The sequence below is a fragment of the Gorilla gorilla genome, chromosome 12 (assembly GCF_029281585.2).
Source record: "Gorilla gorilla gorilla isolate KB3781 chromosome 12, NHGRI_mGorGor1-v2.1_pri, whole genome shotgun sequence".
Lineage (NCBI taxonomy): Eukaryota > Metazoa > Chordata > Mammalia > Primates > Hominidae > Gorilla > Gorilla gorilla.
This window is the reverse complement of record NC_073236.2, coordinates 109,313,431-109,336,469: the sequence shown is the minus strand read 5'-3', so window position 1 is coordinate 109,336,469 and position 23,039 is coordinate 109,313,431. Positions and strand designations below refer to the sequence as shown.

Here is a 23,039-nt window from a genome sequence, read left to right as displayed (position 1 = left end):
TTCAACATGTTAGCCAGGATGGTCTCGATCTCCTGACCTCGTGATCCACCAGCCTCGGCCTCCCAAAGTGCTGGAATTACAGGCGTGAGCCACGGCGCCCGGCCAAAAATGTCTTAAGAGTATCTTATCACTTAATCCATTTCTCTAGTAATCATGAATAGCAAAAAAAAAAAAAAAAAAGAGAGAAAAAAAATCTTATCACTTAAACTAACCATATGTTTGGCTCTTAGGGTTTAAGAATATATCATTCTCTTACTATTTTAAGCTATAAAGAAATATAACGATCTGAAAAATAATTTTACTTTAATTATTTCACTCAGTCCACCAAGTAACTGGTTGGTAGGAAGGCAAGTGCCACTACCTCTACTATTTTATAGTTTAATAGAACTGGCATCCAGTGCAGTAAGTACATTTTCACAGGTTACTTGAGTCAGGGATAGAACCTTCTTCTGCTTCCTAATTTGTGGCTCATATCACACTTCTTTCAAACTGTGTCTATTCAGGGGCATATATGAGCAGAAAGTGATTCCATTGATGATATCGCACCCATTTAAATGCTTAGGTTTTGATGTAAATAAAAACCAATTGTACTTTTTAATTATAGTTCTGCATATTTGCAAGTTTATATATTTATACACATTTGTACATACAAATAACACATATATGAAGAAAAGGTAACTATTCGGAAACATACTGAAGTGTTAATTTTATAACAGTTCAAAGCCCACAGTCACCTAACAGAAGTGTGTTTGCACATTTCTGCTCTTCACTCTGATTTCCAGTAAGCCATATTGTGTAATGGTGATCTCTGTGACAAATGTCACCTTCATCTGGTAACTGATATATTTTCATAAAATGCTGTGCATAACATGAAAAGTCTTTAACCATTATGTAAGAAAAGGTATGAAGTTCTTCTTTCCCTAAATGGCATCACTGTTGTTCTCTTTAGGATTTAATATACTTTAAGATAAAAAGTATAACCTGCCAAGATGAAGCATATTTATAACCAAGTACCCATGATTTAAAGAAAGGTTCACAATCAATTCAAAATCACATGGTATGGTAAACCAAAAATGTTATTCATATTACTTTGGTTTGCTTTTGCAATTCTGTGATTACAACTAATATAACATGGACTTGTGGACTTGACATTCATGTTGTATGTGATTAGTGAGTGCCCATCTACCCATAGAAGTTCATGGAGAATACAGTTCTTCATGCCTGTGGAATGGGGTGGAGAGGCACGAAGACATTCAAGCAGTGATGCTTTTTTTTTCTTAATTTGATACCATTTACTATGGCATGTAACTTAGACTCACCCTTCTCATTCAACAATGTTTTTCTATTTTACAGTATTTAATGATTTCTTTAAAGGTATTTCTGACATCATAGAACAATCTATAGAGCTCTCTTTTGAAATCTGGAAAATATTTTAGTAGCAAACTGATTTATAACTTTGGTTAATGTGTATTAGTCATCACTCCAGACACTAGTCAACAACCACAGTATGTAATTTTTCCTGCCAGTTGTGACAGCTGGTCTCCCCAACATCCCTCCTGTATCAGTAAAAAGAAACATAGATGATTCCACTTATTTCAGTTAGAAAACAACAGTTAGATGATTTTATTTGTTAGAAACATAAAATGGGACTTGTATACTATAATAATAAAAATAAAAAATATGATGAGGATAACTATAATAGTATAGCAGCTAACGTTAACTGAGCATTTACTAGGTACCTGGCATTATGCTATGTGTTTTATGCCTATGATCAATTCATCTTCACAACAACTGTACGTGGTAGTTATAAATATTTATCTCATTGTGCAAAACTGAAGCAGAAATTGAGGTAAAGAACCTCATCAAAATTATTGGAATACAGTTTGTCTAACTGAATAGCTCTTGTTCTTTCTACTGTAACTAGTTGCTGCTTGTATTTATAGTATGATTTTAGTTAACAAAATCTCCAGATCATTAAGCACCTTTCTAACACTAGTGAGCTGGAATATTTTCTTTAAGAAAGAGTTAAATAGGAAAAGAATTTAAAAAGAGGCTAAATGGCCAGAACACGGAGAGATGGTAGTCACCAGGCAGGTGGTTGTGATGCTGCCTGAGATAACGGGGGAGCAGAGCAGGAACAGGCTAAGGAGGCATCAGTTGGGGAGTTGAGGGCAACTCTCATTTCTGGGGGTTCAAGTGAATAAAGAGAGAAAAAGTTTCATTAGTGATCGGAGGTGAGGAGGATCTTAGAGGTCATCTAGTCCAGAGTTTCTTTTAGAATGGGAATCTAAGACTCAGGGGCCCAGCCTGGCTTTCTTTTTTTTAAGCTCATGTATTATTAAGACTTGAGATCATCATATAGATTTATTTGAGTTTTAGGTTTGAAATACTTGTTTTTGAATTCAAAGAAAGCAGTTTATATTTCAATCCATACTTAGCTCATATGCTTAAATTCTAAATATAAAGGAATGAAGGATGTAATCTTTCCACTATTACTCTAGGGGGATACAGGGTTAACCACAAAATAGAAATTAAATTCCCACTAGGTAATTTGGATCAGCACACCTGAACCAAATTCTTCGGTTTGTATTCAGGGAGAGAGAATTGCTGACTTAACGTGCAGGTTACATATATAGTGTCAATAGTCTTGTTTGTGGGACGCTCATGTTTGTCTACAATAGTTCTCATGTGCTCTGAGAAAGTTGATAGCTACCTAGGAAATAAAAGCAATATACCAATCATAGACAGCTTAGTCTTCAGTAGCATTGTTCGACTATTTTAATTTCTTAGATTTTTGCTTACTGCACAACTAGCTAACAGTCCAGTCTGTCTATTGCCTACAGTGGAGGACTAAAGCTGACCAACAGAAACCCATCTCTGGCTCACATTGCATTTATAATAGCAAGCCTCTCCCAGGGTGGCATTTCAGTTAACCCTTTTGAACAGCTAGCATGTTTTAGGAGGCAAGGAAGAAAGACAGACAAATTATTGAAATATTGGGTGCATTATATATCATGCACTCTGACCTTTTCATACAGCCTTTTATTGCTGGAAACTACGAAATTGGATAAGACCTTCCGTTATGTTAAATAAGATGTGGTTGTACAGTAGACTTTTGACATTTGCTAGAATATTTTCTGAGACAATTTCCGTTTCCTCAATTTTGGAAATATTTTTGTAGATTAGTAGCTGACTTTCTTTTGAGGCCATTTTACAGGGAACATGATAGAGTGCAACAAAACCTAAATGAGATTTGTACACTGATGAGTGGATAAGCACCTGGATCACCTAAGTGACCTGGTGACCTGCACATCATGAAGCAGAAATTATTCAAATTTGCCTCAGGAGAAGTATGCATGACCGCATGTCAGAGACCTTTGATGTCTCTTCATGTTGAATTTTCAAATGCCATGGCATCGCTTTAGACCATAAAGGGAACTCATATTGTTTCTTTGTTCCTTTTAGTCACTGCCCACCTCGCCCTCTTTCCCTCCAGCGAAAAATCTGAGCTGCTCATTTAGGACGGATCTTCTTGTGTTTAGTGAAAAAAGTCATGATTGCCTTAATGAAAAAGGATAGAAGCCCTATCTATGTACTTAAAAACAACCATCTAACACTTATCAGGTTCTTCTTATGTACCAGGTATTGAGTTGTGTGCATTCTTTACCTTGCCCATGCAGTAGAATCAACCATAGAGCTTTTTAAAAATACAGATACTGAGGTCCAAGCTCAGACCTATTGAATCAATCTGGTGATGGGGACCTAGACTCATAGCTACTTCTTTCACCATTCATACGTATCCCCTAATTCTCCTACCTAAGCTAGGTGGTAGTTTGCTTTGTGCTGCACCTGTGGAGCCTGGCTCCGTTTAGCAACTTTCACAGGGTCATACTGCTGCTGAGCAGAGGAACTTTAAACTCAAGTCTTTTTGATTCCAGTGCTCATGTTCTTTCCATTGTATAATAAGCTTACAGTTTTTCAAATGCTAAAAAAAATTATTCTTTGTAAGTTTTTTTTTTTTCTATTTCCAAGATTTCTCCCTGATATCCTTGGCTCTACTGTGAGTTCTGTTTAAATGAAAAAATATATATAAAGGATTTTCTTTTTGTAAGCCTCTTTTATTTTTCTGATTCCTGCCTTTACCAGTTCCTCCTCCATTTCTCTAATCTTAAAAAAAAAAAAATGACATTCAAACTATCTGTCCTTTCAAATTGTGATTTCATTCTCTGGCAGAGCCTGGGTTGAAAGAGGAAAAAAAAATTGTGGTTCGATCATTTTCTTTCTTTTTGCCATCAAATTGCAGAAATAGCTTGATGACTTGATTTTCTCAACACTGGTTCATTTTTTATTAAAAATAGATAATAGGTTTTTAATTGTAAAAACAGAATGTACTTACTGTTAAAAATTGGAAAATTAATAAAGAAGAAACTGTTGTGCAAGCCAGAAACCTGGGAGTCATTGTTGGCTCGCCCCCCTCTGCTTTTCACATGCTGTGAAATCCCAAACAAGGCCTTTTGATTCTACCCCTTAAGGATCTCTCAAATTAATTCTTTTCATTTGCAGTGCCATACTGGTCTGGGCCTTCATTGTATGTTCCGTGAATTATCATACAGCTGCTCAGCTGGACTTTCTAGCTCTGGTCTTGACTTAACCAGTCCTTTCTCCACTTTGTAGCCAGAGAGTCAAGCCTTTTTCTAAATGAGGGTGGCATCACACTGAGATAGGTATCCAGGCACTGGAGTAAGGTCTCATAGAATTCCAAGGTTAAATCTACTCTAACATGATTTACCCAGGTCTTCTATGACCTACCTCTCTGGCTGTATCTCCTGTCTCCCTAGTTGTACCATTTGTTCTAGCCTTACTGAACCACACTTCTTTCCCAGATTGCACAGTGTGCTGAGCCTTCCCCACGGTATCCTCTTAAGATGTCACCTTAGATAACAGTTCATCCAGGAAGCCTTCCTGATTTTCTTTGGCTTTGTTGGGTACCTTGCTTTATATTCCCTATATGAATGCTTTTCCTACTAGCTATATGTAAATTTTTCTTACGATAGTATCACTTGTTTAGTTGTTTATCTTCACTGTTTTTTCTCAAGCCTTCAGCACAGGGCCTGGCATATAATAGATACCCTTCAAATTTTTTGAGCCTATCAACTAATTGGTCAATGTAATTTTATACCGTGTTCCAATAAAGATTTAAAATGGCTAACATAAATTTGTATCATATAATAATAGCAGTGCCCCAGCCTGGTCAAGATGGCGAAACCCCATCTCTACTAAAAATACAAAAATTAGCCAAGCATTGTGGCACACACCTCTTAATCCCAGATATTCGGGAGGCTGAGGCACGGGAATCGCTTGAACCTGGGAGGTGGAGGTTGCAGTGAGCTGAGATTGCACCACTATACTCCAGCCTGGGTAACAGAGCCAAGACTCTGTCTCAAAAAAATAATAATAATAATAATAATAGCAGCACCAAAAGTAAGAGAAGAAATCAAGGTAAGGGAAAATAGGGGTAAATTTTTTAAAAACTAGATGTGAAGTTACATTACAAAACATGTTATAAGTTTCTACATTTCTTTATAATGTGAGTCCAAACATTGTCCCTGAGCTTTCTGTACCTTTTATACAAGGAAACCGAAGTATTATTGACAGTGTTTATAAGATCAAAGCAAGCCAGATGATTAGAAGAAGCATTTTTGAAAGACTTGAAATATCTCCCATGGCTCTTCACAAAGAGCACATTGTACATTTCATGACCAAGATCCTGAACAGCATCCTTATGGGAAATATAATGAACTTTTTAGAACTACTCCACATAGCCTCATCATGGTTGTCCATGTTGGCTAATGGAATAAACACATTCCATTACATGAGAAAGAGCAGTTTCATAAAAGCTCAAAACACTCAGACTCTATATGGATTTAGAGTGTCTCAACTCTAAAGGTATGGATAGACTGCATGTCCTTCAGACGATTCTCCATAAAAAGTCTGTCACTCACTGAGGATTGGATGACAGTTAGTTCACACTGAGTTTGATTATTCTTTGTAAGGCATCTGTTCTACAGATACTTTGTGTCATGAAGCGCTGCAGAGTCAAGAGCTATAGTAGTAAGTGGATCTAGGAGTCAGACTAAGGGAAATTAAAGAGCTTACTGAGATTTCACACATGAATTGAAGGCCTCCTTCAAAACAGAGGTCTGCCAGCATGTCCTTAGAAAACAATGAGGAGTATGTGTTTTTCGTATCCTCTGCAATGCTTGCACATAGTAAGTGGGCCATTGTTGAAAGCTCAGGTCCTAGTCTGTGTGGCTCTTTTGGTCTTGTTTATTGCTGTGGCTTCATGCCCTCTCTTCACTCCAGTCATGTGGGACACATGACTGTGTCTTCTCCCAAACTGTTCCCATTCATCTGGCTAGCTCCCATTGGTTCCTCCAGACAGCTTAAGTGTTTTTTCCACTTCAAACAGTTTTCTGACCTCTCCAGGTTATTGGAGTTCCTTCTTCTTACTCTCATCATACTCTATACATTTCTGTTAATAACCAGTAGTTTTTTGGTGGCCTTTTTTTTTTGTCCATCTCTCTCATTGGACTTGAGCTCCTTTAGGATAGAGATACTGTGCCGTATTTGTTTTTATATCTGAGGTCCTAATACCATGCCAGGAATATTATAGGTACTCAATAAATTTATAGTTTGGTACAAATTTTTAAAGATGACCTAATTTTAGCATCTGTCGCATACACACACATGCACATCTGATTAGCAATTCTTCCCACACCCTTCAGTCTAGTGATCACACTTACAGATTTCAATTTATATGGAGTCCTTTCATTGCAACAGAGATGAGATTTATGGCAGTGCCAGAGGGCCACCTGAGGCAGATGCACAGCAGGTAATAACTATCTTAAGACACTCTCTTCTTTTTTTAACTACCGGAGGATAAAAGAGTACATTTTTTTCTAGATTATGTATACTACTAGAAGAGAATTACAGAAACACGTTATTGGTAACTTAAATGAATAAGGTCTTGGCATGTGATCATGTAAAATTCAATATGGAAATGTGGTTCTTAATTAAATGTTTCCTTTATTTGTATCTCAATGAGTTTCAGATTCTAATATGGTGTTAAACAGATAGTTATTGCAACCTCGTGTCTCTCTGTACCACTTGACTTCAATAGGAGAAAAATTTTGCCCTGGGTTTATTATATACTATTTCTCTAACACTAGCCAGCTATAAAAATGCCTACTATTGTGAAATGTAGGTCCGGGTTATAATTACTGCGTGTCTTATGGCACCATTAATAAAAAATTTTGAAAATACATGTTCTTTATTAGATGATTATCATTTTCATAGATGAGTGAAAATTATATACAGTTGTATTTTACTCATGCGTAAGGCATGTCTGTGCCTAAATATTGGTGCCCTGTATAATGTTTAATATATTTTTTAAGAATGACACACTGAAAAATGCTGATAACTGTGACCTTTACAAAATGTGTTTATTTCAAAATTCAGAATTTTGGAAGCAGCTTTTGTGAGTAAAATTTGTGGAATTGCCTTTGAGTGATGACTTTCGGTAGACTTTACACTGACCATAAAGAATATTGTTACATACATTGAAATATTTTTGTCGGTTTCCCATTGGAGGGCAAAAGTGAGAGATAGAAAACAACTTCTGAAGGTGTGAGTAGCTGTGTCAATACTATTTACTCATTGTGTGGCAGATGGGCACTACATGTTTATGTACTTAGAATCTCGTTTGCAGTAAAATAGAGAAGATAAGTTTCAGTGAGTATGCAAAATGTATGTAACAATATACTTTACCTTCCTGTTCATATGAAAATCAAAAATCTCAGCAAAGGTGAGATTTTGACCTGAGTCTAAACCCTGTGGACCTTTGAATCCAGAAATTCATCTTAACAGGAGCTTATGCCTGCCTTTTGGTTTTATATAGTATGCAGTTTCATTGTGAATGTATATGCTTCTTTTTTGGGTTTGTCCAAAAAAGGTTTACCTTGTTTCTTCTTTATTGTTGACATGTGTCCATTTCATTATTTATAAAGTCTGTGCCTTTTCTTTTAGCTTTATAGATTTTTTCTTCCTTATTCAAAATATTCTGTCTGCATTTTTCTAATTATTAGAACCTTTTTTTGCATTTTTTCATAGTTGATATTTGTGTTGAGTATTGCAAAGTAGTATTAAAACAGTACTCATTTGCTGGAGTATATGTGTGTAGACATGCAAAACTAAATTCATATACCTCACTTGTAAAAAATATGAAACTAAATACAGAAATTGTTTACTTATTAATGTTGAAGATTATTTGCATAGCTCTCTAAATGAAAGTAGTTTTCTCCATTTTATTTTGCATAGATTATATTTTTATATGTTATATAAAATTATATTAATATATCGTGTAACAATATCTTATTATATATATTTTGTCACATAGGCTCCCTATACATATCTGACTGCTAAAAAGCATGCAAACTCACCTTGTCATAGAATCTGGGCTGAGCAAAACTAGTCCAGGTTCATTTATCATAAGTTGGCTATTCGGCACTGCATAAAGTGTAAGACGTTGAAAGAATGTCAGTAACTTCTAAATCAGCAGCCTTCCCCTAATGAAGTTATGTAGGAGAGTAAAGCTTAAGTGTTCTCAGTGGCTTTCACTCCCTCCACACAAGAGTATTGCATTCGGCCACATGGGGTAAATTCCAAGGATTATCCTACTTGGTAAGATTACTGATGTTGAGAATCTATCAGAAGTGCATATGTACACAAAATGCATATTTTTAAGTGTTTTATTTTGTGATAATTAATAACTGAATCCACATAATTTCATTGTGGTTCACTCATCTCTTTTTTCATAGGAAATGGTACTTAAAAGGGAAATTAAAATGAAACCGCTGATTTACATTTGTTTCTTAATTTTTGTTTTATGAAGTACCTTTTCCAGTGATAGTCTGATTTGATTATACTACACTAACAGACAGTAATCTACAATGTGTTGCATCTTTTCATTTTAATATTTTTCCTTGGGGAAAAAATCACTGTCTTTACTCTCTTGACAGCTAGCTTCATATTTGTGCTATTCTTCTTCTTCTTCTTCTTCTTTGTCTTTGACCATGGCCATTATCTCTGTTGTTCGTGCTACCTGCCTGATTTTGATGGCCAAAATATTTTTCACTAAGAAATATCTGAGTATTGTTAATTAAACATCTGTCTGTGATTCCTTATTATTTACTATATATAACATTTTTAAATAATCTACATACACTACATGGGTATTTGTAAACTTTTAAACACTTTGCCTTTTTGAAAGTGTGAGGCTGCCACACAATTTCTTAGACGTTAAATGTGAGAAATTTATGTTGATAGTTGTTTGTCGTATCTCTAGGTTCACAACCACTTTCTTTGAAGTGACAGATTTCCTCTCCAAAAACTTTGAATGCTTTGGATTAATTTTGCATTGTATAAATGTAGTCTGAAAATAATTTGGGGTTCCATGTAGAAATTCTGATAACTTGTGAGACTGCATTACCAAAGTTTTAAATTCCTATTGTATATTCATAGTTTATTTATGACTTAGATCTTCCTTGTTTTGTCATAGAATTTTAAATGGCCTTTAGGAGAAGATAAATAAGTGAAATGTGGCCCAGTGTGCCAAAGTCAGGTAATAAAGTATGTGTGTGCATAGGGCTTGAAGGGAAGGCATATTACCCAAGCTGAGGAAAGCTGCTCCTAGTCAAACATGAGCCTTAGCACTGATCTCCTTAGAAGTTAAGGCAAAACGGTCTTTCCTGTATTTTTCTCATTGCATTAAGTTCTTGGTGACTTACAGTGGTAATGAGCTAACTTACAGTAGAAGAAGTGTTAGTCAGTGCCTTTTCTAGGCACAGTTATCACTCATTGGTAGCAGTTTTACGTTCAGTTAACCAGCACCTCTCAAAGCTAAAAAACAAATTCCTATTTTTGCGGACTGATCTTAGATATCATTATTATAGAAGATCTACGAACTTGACCATGATATGTTTCAGAAGAGGAACTTCATACTGTTCCTTACGTGAGTACATAGAAATTACTCATAATCTGTAATCCATAGTGCCTAAAAAGAATTGAACACTTTTTTTCTAGTTCATAAAATTTACTTGTTTTCATTCACATTAGTGTCTTAATGACCACAACAGGTTCATAATGTTAAATCCAAATGAAGTTACCAAATAATTTACCAATTAATTTTAGTTATGGAAATTATTAATAACCTTTTGGATCAGTAAAAAACATCTTTACCATGTTGGTTCCATTATTCATTCATTCATATTTATTTATTTAAATTCATTAGGAAGGGTCTCTGTTGCCACGGCGTCTGGCCTGTTCCTTTTGTAATTCAAGGAGACAGTAGCCATTCTTATATGCCTAGATTAGTTTTAATGAAGGCTTATATTTTAAAACTTTAGGGATGGACATTGGTAAGAACTGAAATTAAGAAAGACTTGACAGGAAATACTGTGACTTTTGTTTAGACTTGATAGATTAACAGAGTTTAGGCAAAGGAGAAACATGTTACAAGAAGCTTGCCCTGTACATATTATCTTTAAAGTTGTATACATTAAAGGTGTTTATATTTAAGTATTTTTAAGAAAATGTCTTTGTCGTAAATGCATATAATCTGAATCTTCTGTAAGTCCTATGTGTTGCAGTTAATATCATGTGATTAAGGCATACTAGTGACAGTATCAGAATAAAAATGTATAACAAACACATCCTTATGCATAAATTTGGGAGGTTAGTATATGATCCGGTGTCACAGAAACAGCATACAAGCGCAGAGTAGAAAACAGTTGTGGTGGCTGGCAGAGTAAGAGAATTTAGGGAATAGGACTTTGAATTTGATCTGGAGGAATGGCAGGATTTGAATTGGTAAAGAAATTGGGAGAGTGTAGTCAGAGTTAGATACTCAGCAGTGGAGACCAGCCTTTTTATGTGGCAAGAACTAAGTTAGAGAAGTAGTCTTAGTTGTCATGAAGTCTCACTTCTAACAAACTGTATAGAAAAGAAAGGGAATTAGAAAGAGTGGGAACTGTGAAAGTTCTAGTATTTATGACTATAAATACTCCAAACCTGGTGAGTACATTGTTCCCTTCTTAGTATTCTAAGACAGTTTATTATCTTCCTAAGCAGTTTACTACTTGTTCTAAGATAAAATAAGACCTTTAGAATAAGGCTTTAGCATCATCATAGTTATCCCAAAATAGTATCTTATTTTGAGACTTCTGCATGAATTATGTTCAGTTAAAAGAGACTCAGTAAAAGTAATTATACCTCATGTTTTTTACATCTCCTTTGATCCATGAGCGAGGTATTTACAGACTATATGATGGCATATAGTAGGAAAAGACTATGATTCATCCCAATTACAAAGATGTTTCCTAGGAAAGAAACTCTGGAGAAATGTCTGTGTCTTTACTAATGGTTTTAGACTTAAACAAATAAATCTCGTCTTTTCTGTGTATGGTTGTAAATGGTCATAATTTTATACTTGCAAATATCAATTTGATCTGAATCAAACTTTTCCAGCATAGTTGGCCTATTTGTAAGGTTGGATATCCACAGGCTGAAATGGATATATGCTGTCTAAGGTATCAGCGGTTTATCTGGATTTTAGGTACTAGTAACATCTTTGAACGTAAAATCTGAGAAGTATCCTTTGGGTGCAGCAACTATAATGTATTTGATGACCTTAGAGAGGGGATAGTTTCACAGGAACGAGACAACAGGAGCCAAATGTAAGTGAAGAGTGATGTAAGTGGAGATAGCTAGTTTAGATGACTGCTACAGGGAGTTTCCTGATGAAGCGGAGAGGGCTGGGGTGTAGACAACAGAAAGGGGAAGCTGCTTCAAGGATGAATAGAAGAGTTTAGCATTTTTTAAATGCTGAGAAGATTATGTAGAAGAACAGCTGAACGTGAAAGGATTAACAATGGAGCAGTTTTCTGAGAAATCAGTAGAGGATAGGAGCAGAGATCAGGTTAAGAGGGACTCCTCATTTTGTAAGGCAGGAGGCAAGGTTCAGCATGAATATATATTTTTGTTTGACTTTATAAATACTCCAAGCCTGGTGAGTAAATCGTTCCCTTCTTAGTATTCTAAGAGAGTTTATTATCTTCCTAAGCAGTTTACTACTTGTTCTAAGATAAAATAAGACCTGTTGGCTTTAGCATCATCATAGTTACCCCAAAATAGTATCTTATGGTTGGGAGTAGGTGGTGAGAAGGTGAGGGATGCTTTGCTGGAAGGCCCTGTGCTCTCTGTCAGATCAGAGGTTAGGTAATCTGATGATGGTGGGGTTACAAGGGGATGGAGGTGATTAATCAGAGTTTGGAATAGTTGTGGTAAATGAGAAAAGGAAGCTGACCAAAACCAAGTTAAGAGCATTGCTGAGCTCTCAAACCTCAGGCTACAGAGCCAGTCTGGGCTCTTGCCTCTACTTAAGTTCCATCCAAAGTGGTGACTTGACATGCCTCACAGTGGCCCACTCCTTCCCACCACCTGCAGTACTCCCATCTCTTCTGCCTTTGATCAGATACCCCTGTTCCTTTGTGCCTATCTCAGGAAGATCATTTCTTGATCTCTTCAGCTGGAAGTCCTGTCAGTCCCCCTCCAGTCTTCTACAACAGTTGAACCCATCTTAAGACTCACACAGTTTCTGGGTGATTAGGAAATTAGTATGTTGAAGAGACATCTGCACTTCCATGTTAATTGCAGCCCTATTAATAATAGCCAGGATATGTAGTCCACCTAAGTGTTCATAATCAGATGAATGGATAAAGAAAATTTGGTGTGTAAGTATATACAATGGCGTTCTATTCAGCCATAAAAAAGAATGAAATCTCATCATTCCCAGCAACATGGATGACCCTGGAGCACATAATGTTGAGTAAAATAAACCAGGCACAGAAAGATAAATTCTGCATGGTCTCACTTATATGTGGAAGCTTTAAAAGTTGATCTCATAGGAGTAGAGAGTAGAATAGTGGTTACTAGAGGCTGGAAAAGTGAAGGGAAATAGCCAAAGGTTGGTTAATGGATACAACAGCACAGCTAGATAGGAAGAATAAATTATAGTGTTCTGTAACACTGTGGGGTGACTATAATTTACAATAATTGATTGTATACTTGTATATAGCCAAAAGAACAGCTTTTCAGTGTTCTCAACACAGGAAGTAAGTGTTTGAGGTAATGGATATGCCAGTTACTGATCTGATCATTACACATTGCATACATATCTTAAAATAGCACACTACCTCATAAATAGGTACAATTATTTGTCAATTAAAAATACTAAAACGCAAGAATAATCACTTAATTAGAAAATATATTTTTTCCTCTATACTAGAGTGTAAGCTCCTTTGGGTCAAGGAGCTTCTAAAACCAAAGTAAAAGCATTGAATCAGTCAGCCTCTGTCTCTCCTTTTCCCCCTTTCTCCCTCTCCTCACCCCTGCCCCTGCCCCCCCCCCCCCAGGGCAATGGTGCTAAATTGTTCAATAAATATTTAATGAATATATTAATGAATGTAACAGATATACTACAATCAAATTGTATATGAGATCAGTGAACTTCTACAGGAATATATTTGTCAGAATTCTTTATGAGGCTAATAACCCACAGGCACCACCTTGAAGAATATTATTTTATGAGGATATATAACTCCTCTTCACAATGGCAGTGAAATATATTGTATTTGTAGGTGATTATCCTAACTTGGTGGCTCAGGATATTTTGTATTTGGCTTATTTGCTCTCTCCTAGCTGTAAGGAGCTTATGCCAAGCACAATCTCTGTTGTCCAACTCTGCTTATTATGCAGCTTTTACAGCAACTTTTCTAATAGTTTGGATGTAAATGCCATAATGTATCATAAGCTCAGATTCCTTTTAAAAATTTCATCCCCATAGCCTTCCTTTTAAATTTTATTTTAGTTTATTTCTCACTCACTGACTCACCGTGCTATGTTGAAGGAACTTTGTGTACCAAGTGCAACATCATATTCTATTGGCCCTGCAAGGTTTGGCTAGGAGACGAAAACTCAGGATGAAAACATCAAAGAGGCAGCAATTACAGAAAATGGGAATGTTAGATGTCACAGAGTATGATGGAATATGCCTGAGAATTCTCACCTTTTATGCAGCCTTAAGTTCCATTGGCTAATAGCTTGTAACATTTACATAAATTGAAGCAGATTGCTATTCTTTTATAAAGGTCATCCTCTTTTATGACTTCAGAACTTTTAATAATTCAGATCTTCGTATTCTGCTGACCATTTTTCTGCACTATAAACCAGTTCATTTTATTTTATACTCTAATTAGCTCTTTATTTAAAGTGTTTTTATTTAAAGTGTTGGCACACAAGTTTAAGATAAGCTAAATTAGCCAACACATATAACTAGCTATTGGGTATTAATCAAAAGGATGATAGTATGGCTTACTGTTAAAATAAAACTCAGTATTTAGATCTTAATTTGCAATTTGAGGAGCTAAACCAGAAGTTTCTCAGATGCGTCTATTGCCTCTTTTACTATCTTGGGAATAGAGATAGGTAGCAATTACAACTCAAATTTCATTTCTGTAAACTTTAAGATCATGGGTTTCGTTGTTTCATTAAAGTGCCATCCAAAAATAGTGTTCTACATCACCACAATAGCAGTGTTGTCCTCTGGCTGCCATTGTCCTTACCCAAGGCCTAAAAAGCACATACTTGATTTTTTTTTCTGTTTCAGTATTTTAGTCCATCCACTTGTAAACAGATTTCCCACCACAACCCCCAATGCAGTTTCTGTCTGGCAAGATAATGCTGAAACATTATACTCTCACCTTGGGGAAGGGTGGTTGGAAAAGATAAAACCCTTAGCTTCCAGGTCCATCTGCTGAAATTGTCCGAATTTGGCCAGTGTATTATATCAAGTGATAGCAAATGGAGAGAAAAGAAGAAAATGAATCTTGACGAGTGAGCTGCCATCATTTCTGTGGCAGTCTTTACCAATACTGTTAAATTTCTACCCATTGGATTTTTCAGGCTTCTAATTATTGATATGTATATTATATGTGGTGTTTGTGTAGCCACTCGGGATTTTAAATTTGCTTTGGTTTGGTTTTTTTCCTGTTGAATTAGGTGGGAATGTTTGAAATAAACAAGAAGATAAGGGAAGGGCTCTTTTCTTTCCTTTTAAGTTCCAGGATACATATGCAGAACATGCAGGTTTGTTACTTAGGGATACGTGTGCCAAAGTGGTTTGCTGCACCTGTTGACCCTTCCTCTAAGTTCCCTCCCCTTGCCCCCCACCTCTCAGCAGGCCCTGGTGTATGTTGTTCCCCTCCCTGTGTCCATGTGTTCTCATTGTTCAGCTCCCACCTATGAGTGAGAACATGCAGTGTTTGTTTTTATTTCTATTTGTGGCCATCTACTCCGTGAAACTTTCTTGGATCCTGTCAGCCAAACTGGTCTTTTCTTTTTCTGAATCCCTGTAGCAGTTTAACTGTATGTCTATTAAGATTCCTCAGTGTTGTAGTTACATGCGTGAACCTCTCTTCTCTACCCTGTTAGCCTGTTGACTACCCTGTTCTTGCTTCCTTTTTTTTACCCGCACTCAATGCATCTAGCCAAAAATAGCTTTGTTGTTGTTGCAGTTGTTCTTAACTGTTCTGGCTGGCTGAATCACATTTAGAATGGCTTTAATAATAAGGAAGGCTTCTCGTTGACTTTAATGAATTCATTCAAGATATAATGTGTATGGTAGGTACAGATGTCACAGTCTTAAAGAGGGTTAAAGAATATCACTGCTTTGTATGGTATAGAGCTTGATGGTGTATGGCCACACTCTGACAATATCCTGGAAGGTTCTCTGGATTTCTTGCTGTAATTCTTTCTAGTTTATTGTCTGTGTATAATTAGACAGTGCTTTCTAAGTAGCAAAACTTGGTTGTAGATACTGATGCAGCTTAGCAAAAAGTGTTCTATGATGGCAGTTAGTCCAACTTTTATCTTCTTCAGGGCCATCAGGCCTCTGTAATAATTAGAATCCGTAAAAACTGGCTATATTCTAGACTAATATAAAAGTTTTATGTTCTTCAGTGATGTCTCAAGCACATCATAAAGCATCAGTGATCTTTCCAACAGTGTTCCTTTGTGCTGGTGATTTGGGTGATCGGAAAAGTTTGCCAGTGGAAGAACCACTTGCTGCCCTGATAAGGAACCAATATTACTATATTTCAAAAAACAAAAAAAAAAACCCTCTAGGCTTACCTAAAGGACATGAGTAGAGGTAAGGTTTTATATATCAGAGTGATGTTGTAGCCAAGTTACAGTCTCTATGGGGTAAATGAGAAATAATCTTGATCATCACGATGATGGGCTCATTTTTCAAACTACCTCTGTGTTGACCATGCTATCTGCCTTATTGCCTTCATTAAAACATAGCTGTCTCCTGACTCCATGCCTCTTCCTTGTTTCCCTCTCAAGCGCTGTTCATTTTCTCATATCTCACTACCATATAATGTTCTTAATTTACCTCTGATTTATCCATCCTGGAGTTAAAAAAAAAATACCAAGTCAAAAAACATTTTTTTGAGCCTTTTGTCATCTAAATATAGCAACTTTTACCTCTCTCAGATATCAGTCAACCCTTCACTACATCCTCTGCCTCAGCCTTCATTTCACTGGAGAGGGGAGACTTAGCACCTGGCTCAGTCTTCCATTCCCTCTCTAGTCTAGCCACATTCTTAGGTAAGTTCACCGTCTGCATGATAACTCATGCCAGTTCCATGATCTCCTCATTATTCACACTACTTCATACTTTGGATCTTGTCTTCAGGAATTGCTCCACCTGTTAAACGTTAAATTGCAACATCTCACTCTCTAGGCTGTTTTTACTCTCATTAAGATCTCTCTTCCCTTAATACCCTTATGCTTTTTCCCTATCCATAATCATCCTTCTGTGTTCATGCTTTTCTCTCTTCTCAGGTATACTCTGTGGTCCATTGTTTAAACCAAACTCTTGCTAGTATTTGAACACCTTAGCCCTGTTGCTCTTGGGTGGCACACAGTCGGCAGAAGTGCATTCCTGGGTCTTGCCTGCTGCTTGCCTTCTCTATACCTGTACTGGCTTTTAGCTCTGCTGGAGAAAATCCCCTAAACCATGCAGATTACTGCCAAAATACACTCTTGGTTGCTGTATTAATTTTCTAGGGCTGCTGTAACAAATTATCATAAACTAGGTTGCTTAAAACAGTAGGAATGGCCGGGCGCGGTGGCTCACGCCTGTAATTTGGGAAGCTGAGGCAGGCAGATCACGAGGTCCGGAGATTGAGACCATCCTGGCTAACACGTGAAACCCAATCTCTACTAAAAAAATACAAAAAAATTAGCCAGACGTGATGGTGGGCACCTGTAGTCCCAGCTGCTCCAGAGGCTGAGGCAGGGGAATGGCGTCAACCCGGGAGGCGGAGCTTGCAGAGCCGAGATCGTGCCACTGCACTCCAGCCTGGGTGACAGAGCAAGACCCCGTCTCAAAAAAAAAAAAAAAAAAAAACCCAGTAGGAATTTATTCTCTCACAGTCTGTAAGCTAGAAACCTGAAATCAAGGTATTGGCAGAGCCACGCTCCCTCTGAAGGCTTTGGGGAAGAGTCCTTCCTTGCCTCTTCTTGGTTGCCATCAGTCTTAGGCATTCCTTGATTTATGGCAGCATGACTCCAGTCTTTATATGGCCTCCATCTTTGTATGGCCTTCTGCCTTGTGACTTCCCACGTCTTTTAAGGATACCACTCATGATACTCACCATAATCCACTATAACATCATTGTGACTTAACTAATTATTTAGAAATAGGTTCTTTGCAGATGTAAAGTCACATTCTGGGGTTCCAGTAAACATTAAATTGGGAGACACTCTTCAACACAGTACGGTTGCTGACTTCAATGCTGGCTGACCATTTTTCTGTTTCCCTAGTCAACCATTCCATTCTCTGCAGTAGCAATTTCAAGCCTCCTCTGCCCATCCTCAACACTCTTGACCCTGTGTCTCTTATCTTTAAGCTCTAACTTACCAATCCCTCCTTATCATCAGCATTTAATATTGTTCAAATGTCTTTAGTCTTTAAAAAGGAAAAAAAGACTTAAAAAAAACCATGCAACTACACGGACACTTTTTATAACCCCCTCACCATGCACCCCTACTCCAAGCTTCTACACTACATCTTTCTTTGCTTCAGATATAAACTTCTTGGAAGAGCTGTTGATGAACTGTCACCACACCCTTATTCCCTAATAACTTCAAAACTTTTTGTGATCAGTCTTCTACCTCTTAGATTCCACTAAACGTGAACACTCTCAAGTGACCACCTTGTGGTAAATCCCAGACCTTGTCCTTTCTTGCTCTGTCACTAACACTTGATCCTAATGGACACCCCCTTCCTCTAGAAACATTCTCTGCCTTGAGACCAGCTTAGGGAGAACTAGTGAAGAGGACAGAAGTAGAAGACTTCTGAGATCTCTTTTAATTCTAATATTTGATAATTTTCTGAGATTTCAAGAATCTTCTGTTCTCTTTTTTAATAGAACTTCTAGGCAATTTGTGGTTATTTAAACATGGTAGTTTTTTTTTTATGATGTTGAGACTGCAGGACGCAACATCTTTCTCATGCGGTTACTGTAATTTCAAAGGGATTATTTTTGGTAACTATTTGTTATTGTTAAATTTCTCAGAAATAGAAAAGCACTCTAGGGAAATTTTAAATAGACATGAGCGCTACTGAATTTAAAATCCTAAGATCTGAAGATACAGACTTTGATGCATTAAATTAGTCTTTTGAAGTTCTGAAGTCTGAGAAGTCCTCTTGTAACATTATAAGGATTTTATATTTATAAAAATAGGCTTATTATCTAATTTGATTTTTCAAAGAGAACAGGATGGTGAAGTTGTAATATAAGAGAAAGAAGAAACTGAACATTGTAAAAGTTAAGCAAAACTTGAATTGTTTATAATTTCCTCTTTCCCAACAATATCTTTAGTATGAATAACTCATTTGTTTATGGTACCTTTTTTTTTTAAGAGCTCTCCTCTTAGACAAATAGTTGAACTCTATTGGAAGTAGAACAATTTGATTTTTATCCAAGATCAATGATTAAAAGATAATTGACCAGTCTTTAAGTGTTGTAGTAATTCCAAATGTCCCCAAGTCTTCCTAGCCTAAAGATACAGATGAGATTATAATAATACCAAAAAGTCCTGTCTGGAAGCCTTCTTCAGCCTAACTGCCAAACTTCAGCATCTCTCCCCAAATGTCCAACAATAATTTCCAAGTATTTCTGTCTCCTGAGCTCTGACCCTCTGGTAGAAGCCTTCCTTGCAAAATCCATGTGAGGAAGCCACCTTGATCAGGTCACCTCATAGCTGGCTGTATAGGCCAGAAACATTGCTTCGCTGCCTAGGGCATGGCTCTGTGTGCTCCTGACCTTTTCAACCCTCCAAGGGCCAGGTGGTTCTGGCCTCTCTCTGTCCTGAAGGAGATCCCTCCTGGGAAGCACTTCTTCACCTCCTTCAGCTTTTAATTCAAATCTTCTTTCTCTAGGACTCAGACCATATCCTTGGGGATAAACACCTTGCTCTCCTCTCCTGTCATTTTTACCAGTTTCTGCTCATGTGGCTGTGCCCCCAAACATGCTCTTCAGAGGCCTCTTCCTCACTGCCATATCATTCATGCATATACATGGGGATGAGGAGAGTGGATGAAAATTTATACTGCAGATATTGTTAGAGCAGTTAGGAGCCAGAATTCCTAACCAGACTCTGAGGCCTCAAACTCTCCTCTTCTCTTTGTGCCTTAGTTTTGTTTTTGTTATTTTTGTTGTTGTTGTTTTGTTTTTTTGTTTTTTTGAGACAGAATTTCACTATTGTTGCCCAGGCTGGAGTACAGCCAGCCTGTACTGATGGCACGATCTCAGCTCACTGCAACCTCCGTCTCCCGGGTTCAAACAATTCTCCTGCCTCAGCCTCCCAAGTAGCTGGGATTACAGGCACGTGCCACCACACCTGGCTAATTTTGTATTTTTAGTCGAGACAGGGTTTCTTCATGTTGGTCAGGCTGATCTTGAACTCCCTACCTCAGGTGATCCACCCGTCTCGGCCTCCTAGAGTGCTGGGATTACAGGCGTGAGCCACAGCGCCCTGCCACTTTCTGCCCTAGTTTTATTCAGCTGTAATGAATTAATAAAAGACACAATGAAATCCAGTCAAATAAAATTGCAGAAAACTTCAAAGGTTATTGAAAAAAATCTTAACATTATGAATTGCTATCAACTTGATAGACAAGATTTTGGTAAAGAGTACATTTTGTAAATTCTGCAAATTGGTTATTTGGCATTGATCCATTAGCAAATTGGCCTGCTTTCCAGTTCATCAGATATTAAATTCCAGTTAGGTTCACTTGGAAATTCCTACAGACATAGTTCTTTCATGACAGTAAACTTCACAAAACATTTTTTTAAATATTAAATAATGTCTTCCAATTGAAATATTATTCCGTGTTTAGTTTTATTGAGAACAAAATGTGTCCTCTTTGGTAGGGGAGTTGTATACGACACAATTACAGTAGTTCCTCTAGGATGTTGTGTTAGAGTACTGTCCACCATAGCTGGATGCTGACTTTATTTTCAGTTGGATGAATTGAGAAAAAGATGGATAACGAGTATGTTTATCCTAAATCAGGAGAGTGACTGAAGGATGTCATGTTGAGGGGAAAAAAAAAAGGAGAGAAACAGGACAGTGTATTGCTGTCATCCAGAGGGACACTTGCCTACTGAAAATGTAAATTAGACATACAACAGAATAAGAATGTCTTTCTCCTGTTCATCTGATTCCTAAGTTGTAAAACTGTTGATGAGGTGTCTTTAAGCACTAGTGTTATTGGAGTGAACTGAATGTACTTAGTACATGGGGTATCTTCTTGAAAAGCAAATGAAAAACACAAATGTGTATACACACAGATAGCTTTTATTTATAATGGTGTCTGTTTTATCTTTGATATTCAAAGCATATTAAAGTATCCAATTATGAGTGGTGAACTTTTACCTACTAATCTTTTAGTTCGTTTTCTTTGGGTCTGCTGCTGCTCCTACTCATGTCTTTGACCAGTGTTTAGTAACAGGCCAGGATTCTTTTTCCATTCATCCAGTGTTTGAAAAGGTAAATCAAAGCATCCAAGAGGTGATTTAGACTAAGTTTTTCTTCCTTCTGTATGGCATTTTAAATTCTATTTTATGGAATTTTGTTTTGAAAGAGAGGTGATAATCATGTCTCCTTACTCAAGGACATCTGTCTGCCTTCAGTGTTGCCTTTCTCGTACATTTCATTTTCATTTACATAATCATTCTACTCAGACTTTATCTAGAGAAGTTTTTTAGAATCTGTTATGTCCATAATAATTCTGGATCCTTCTGCTTAGGAAAGGCCTTCATTTTAAATAAACACCTAGTGATTTGAGAACATTTGTGAGTGAAGATGTGTCTTGAAATATCACTTAAAAATAATTTTTGCCAGCTATTTAAACTTCCATCATTGACTTTAAAATACTCTAACTAGGGCTTTTGATAGATTTTTTTTTTTTGAAATTGGAAACAATAGTTGATTAGTTATTCCCTAGCTGAAACAACTTTATAGATGGCAGGGAAATCACTTGATTTATAAAAAGAAGTGAAGAATTAATTAGAAGGAATAAAATATTTTATTTACCCTACCAAAAGGCAGTAAACCTATTTATTACCCATTCTTATGTGAAGGTGGACATATTATATATATATATAATGTGTATATATATACATATAATTATATGTATATATATTATTATATTCTGGGAGTGATGAGGCATGGCTTTTACAGGGAGGACGGAAATGAAGAAGCAAATTACATATTTACTTTGGAATGGAAACTTGACATTAAAACAGATCATCTTATGTTTCACTGTTTGAAACTCAGTAAGAGTTTCAGAAACTAATTATTTAGCAGCAGGTAGTGGCATGGAAATATATTAAATATACATAGAAAACTCTGATACTTGAGCAAGGAAAAGGGCTAGGTTACTTTATTTTTACACAAATAAAACAAAGTTCAAAGGCGTTAAATATCATTAAAATAAATACTAAGTACTAATAACCAGCAAAGAAATGCCTAGCCAAGACTAGATATCACAAATGAAATACACTGCATGATTTGTAACATCAAAGCTGTTCTGATGTCCTAAATGTTCCCTCTTTTCAGTCCTTCAACTTCGAGGTAAAATTGGAGAGCTGATACATGTATTGTGACTTTTGCAGTTTAGGGCATTAGAAAAACAGTTTGTATAACTGAAATTGGAACTAAATGTTATAGCTATTGAGGAAAATAATGTTACTTTCCAAACTAGAGTTTAGTGATCAACTTGCTAAACTACCCCATCACATCTGTAAAATGAAAATACCTGCTTCGGGATTACTGTCAGGAACAAATGACTTCTGTGTAAAGAGCTTAGCTCAGTACTGAGACCACCCTAGTAGTGTTCCATACATCACCAAAATTATTACTAATGAACTGTTTAAGGATAATTTTCAGCTGCTGAGCTTTGAGTTTAGCATTGGCCTTAAGTACAATATTTATGTTGCATCCTTTAAGGTCAACAAATGAAAGAGTGCTTTTAGAATTTATTTTTTTGACTTTAAACAAAGTAGTATGTTTAATTTTTAAATTATTGTCTCCAACTCTTAGAAACAACTGTTCTATACATTCATGTTATGTGTGTTATATTACTGATAGAATAATCATTCCTACAAAGTTTTATTGACCACCTGCTGTAACCAGGCTCTGAAAAAACCAAAGTTAATAAAACATAGACATGTCTTCCCTAATAGACTAGAGCCCACAGTCTATTAAGGGAGACAGACATGTGAACAGTTAATAACACCCTGCACACCATTTCAGCTTTCTTTGCTTATCCCTTTGCCTCAAATACT

General features: G+C 36.6%; 1 protein-coding gene across 10 annotated transcripts in view; it reads left to right on the top strand.

Moving 5' to 3' along the window:
• LCLAT1 (lysocardiolipin acyltransferase 1) overlaps nucleotides 1-23,039 on the top strand; it is a 197,241-nt gene that overhangs the window by 122,721 nt on the left and 51,481 nt on the right. The gene's annotated exons all lie outside the window — the stretch shown is intronic.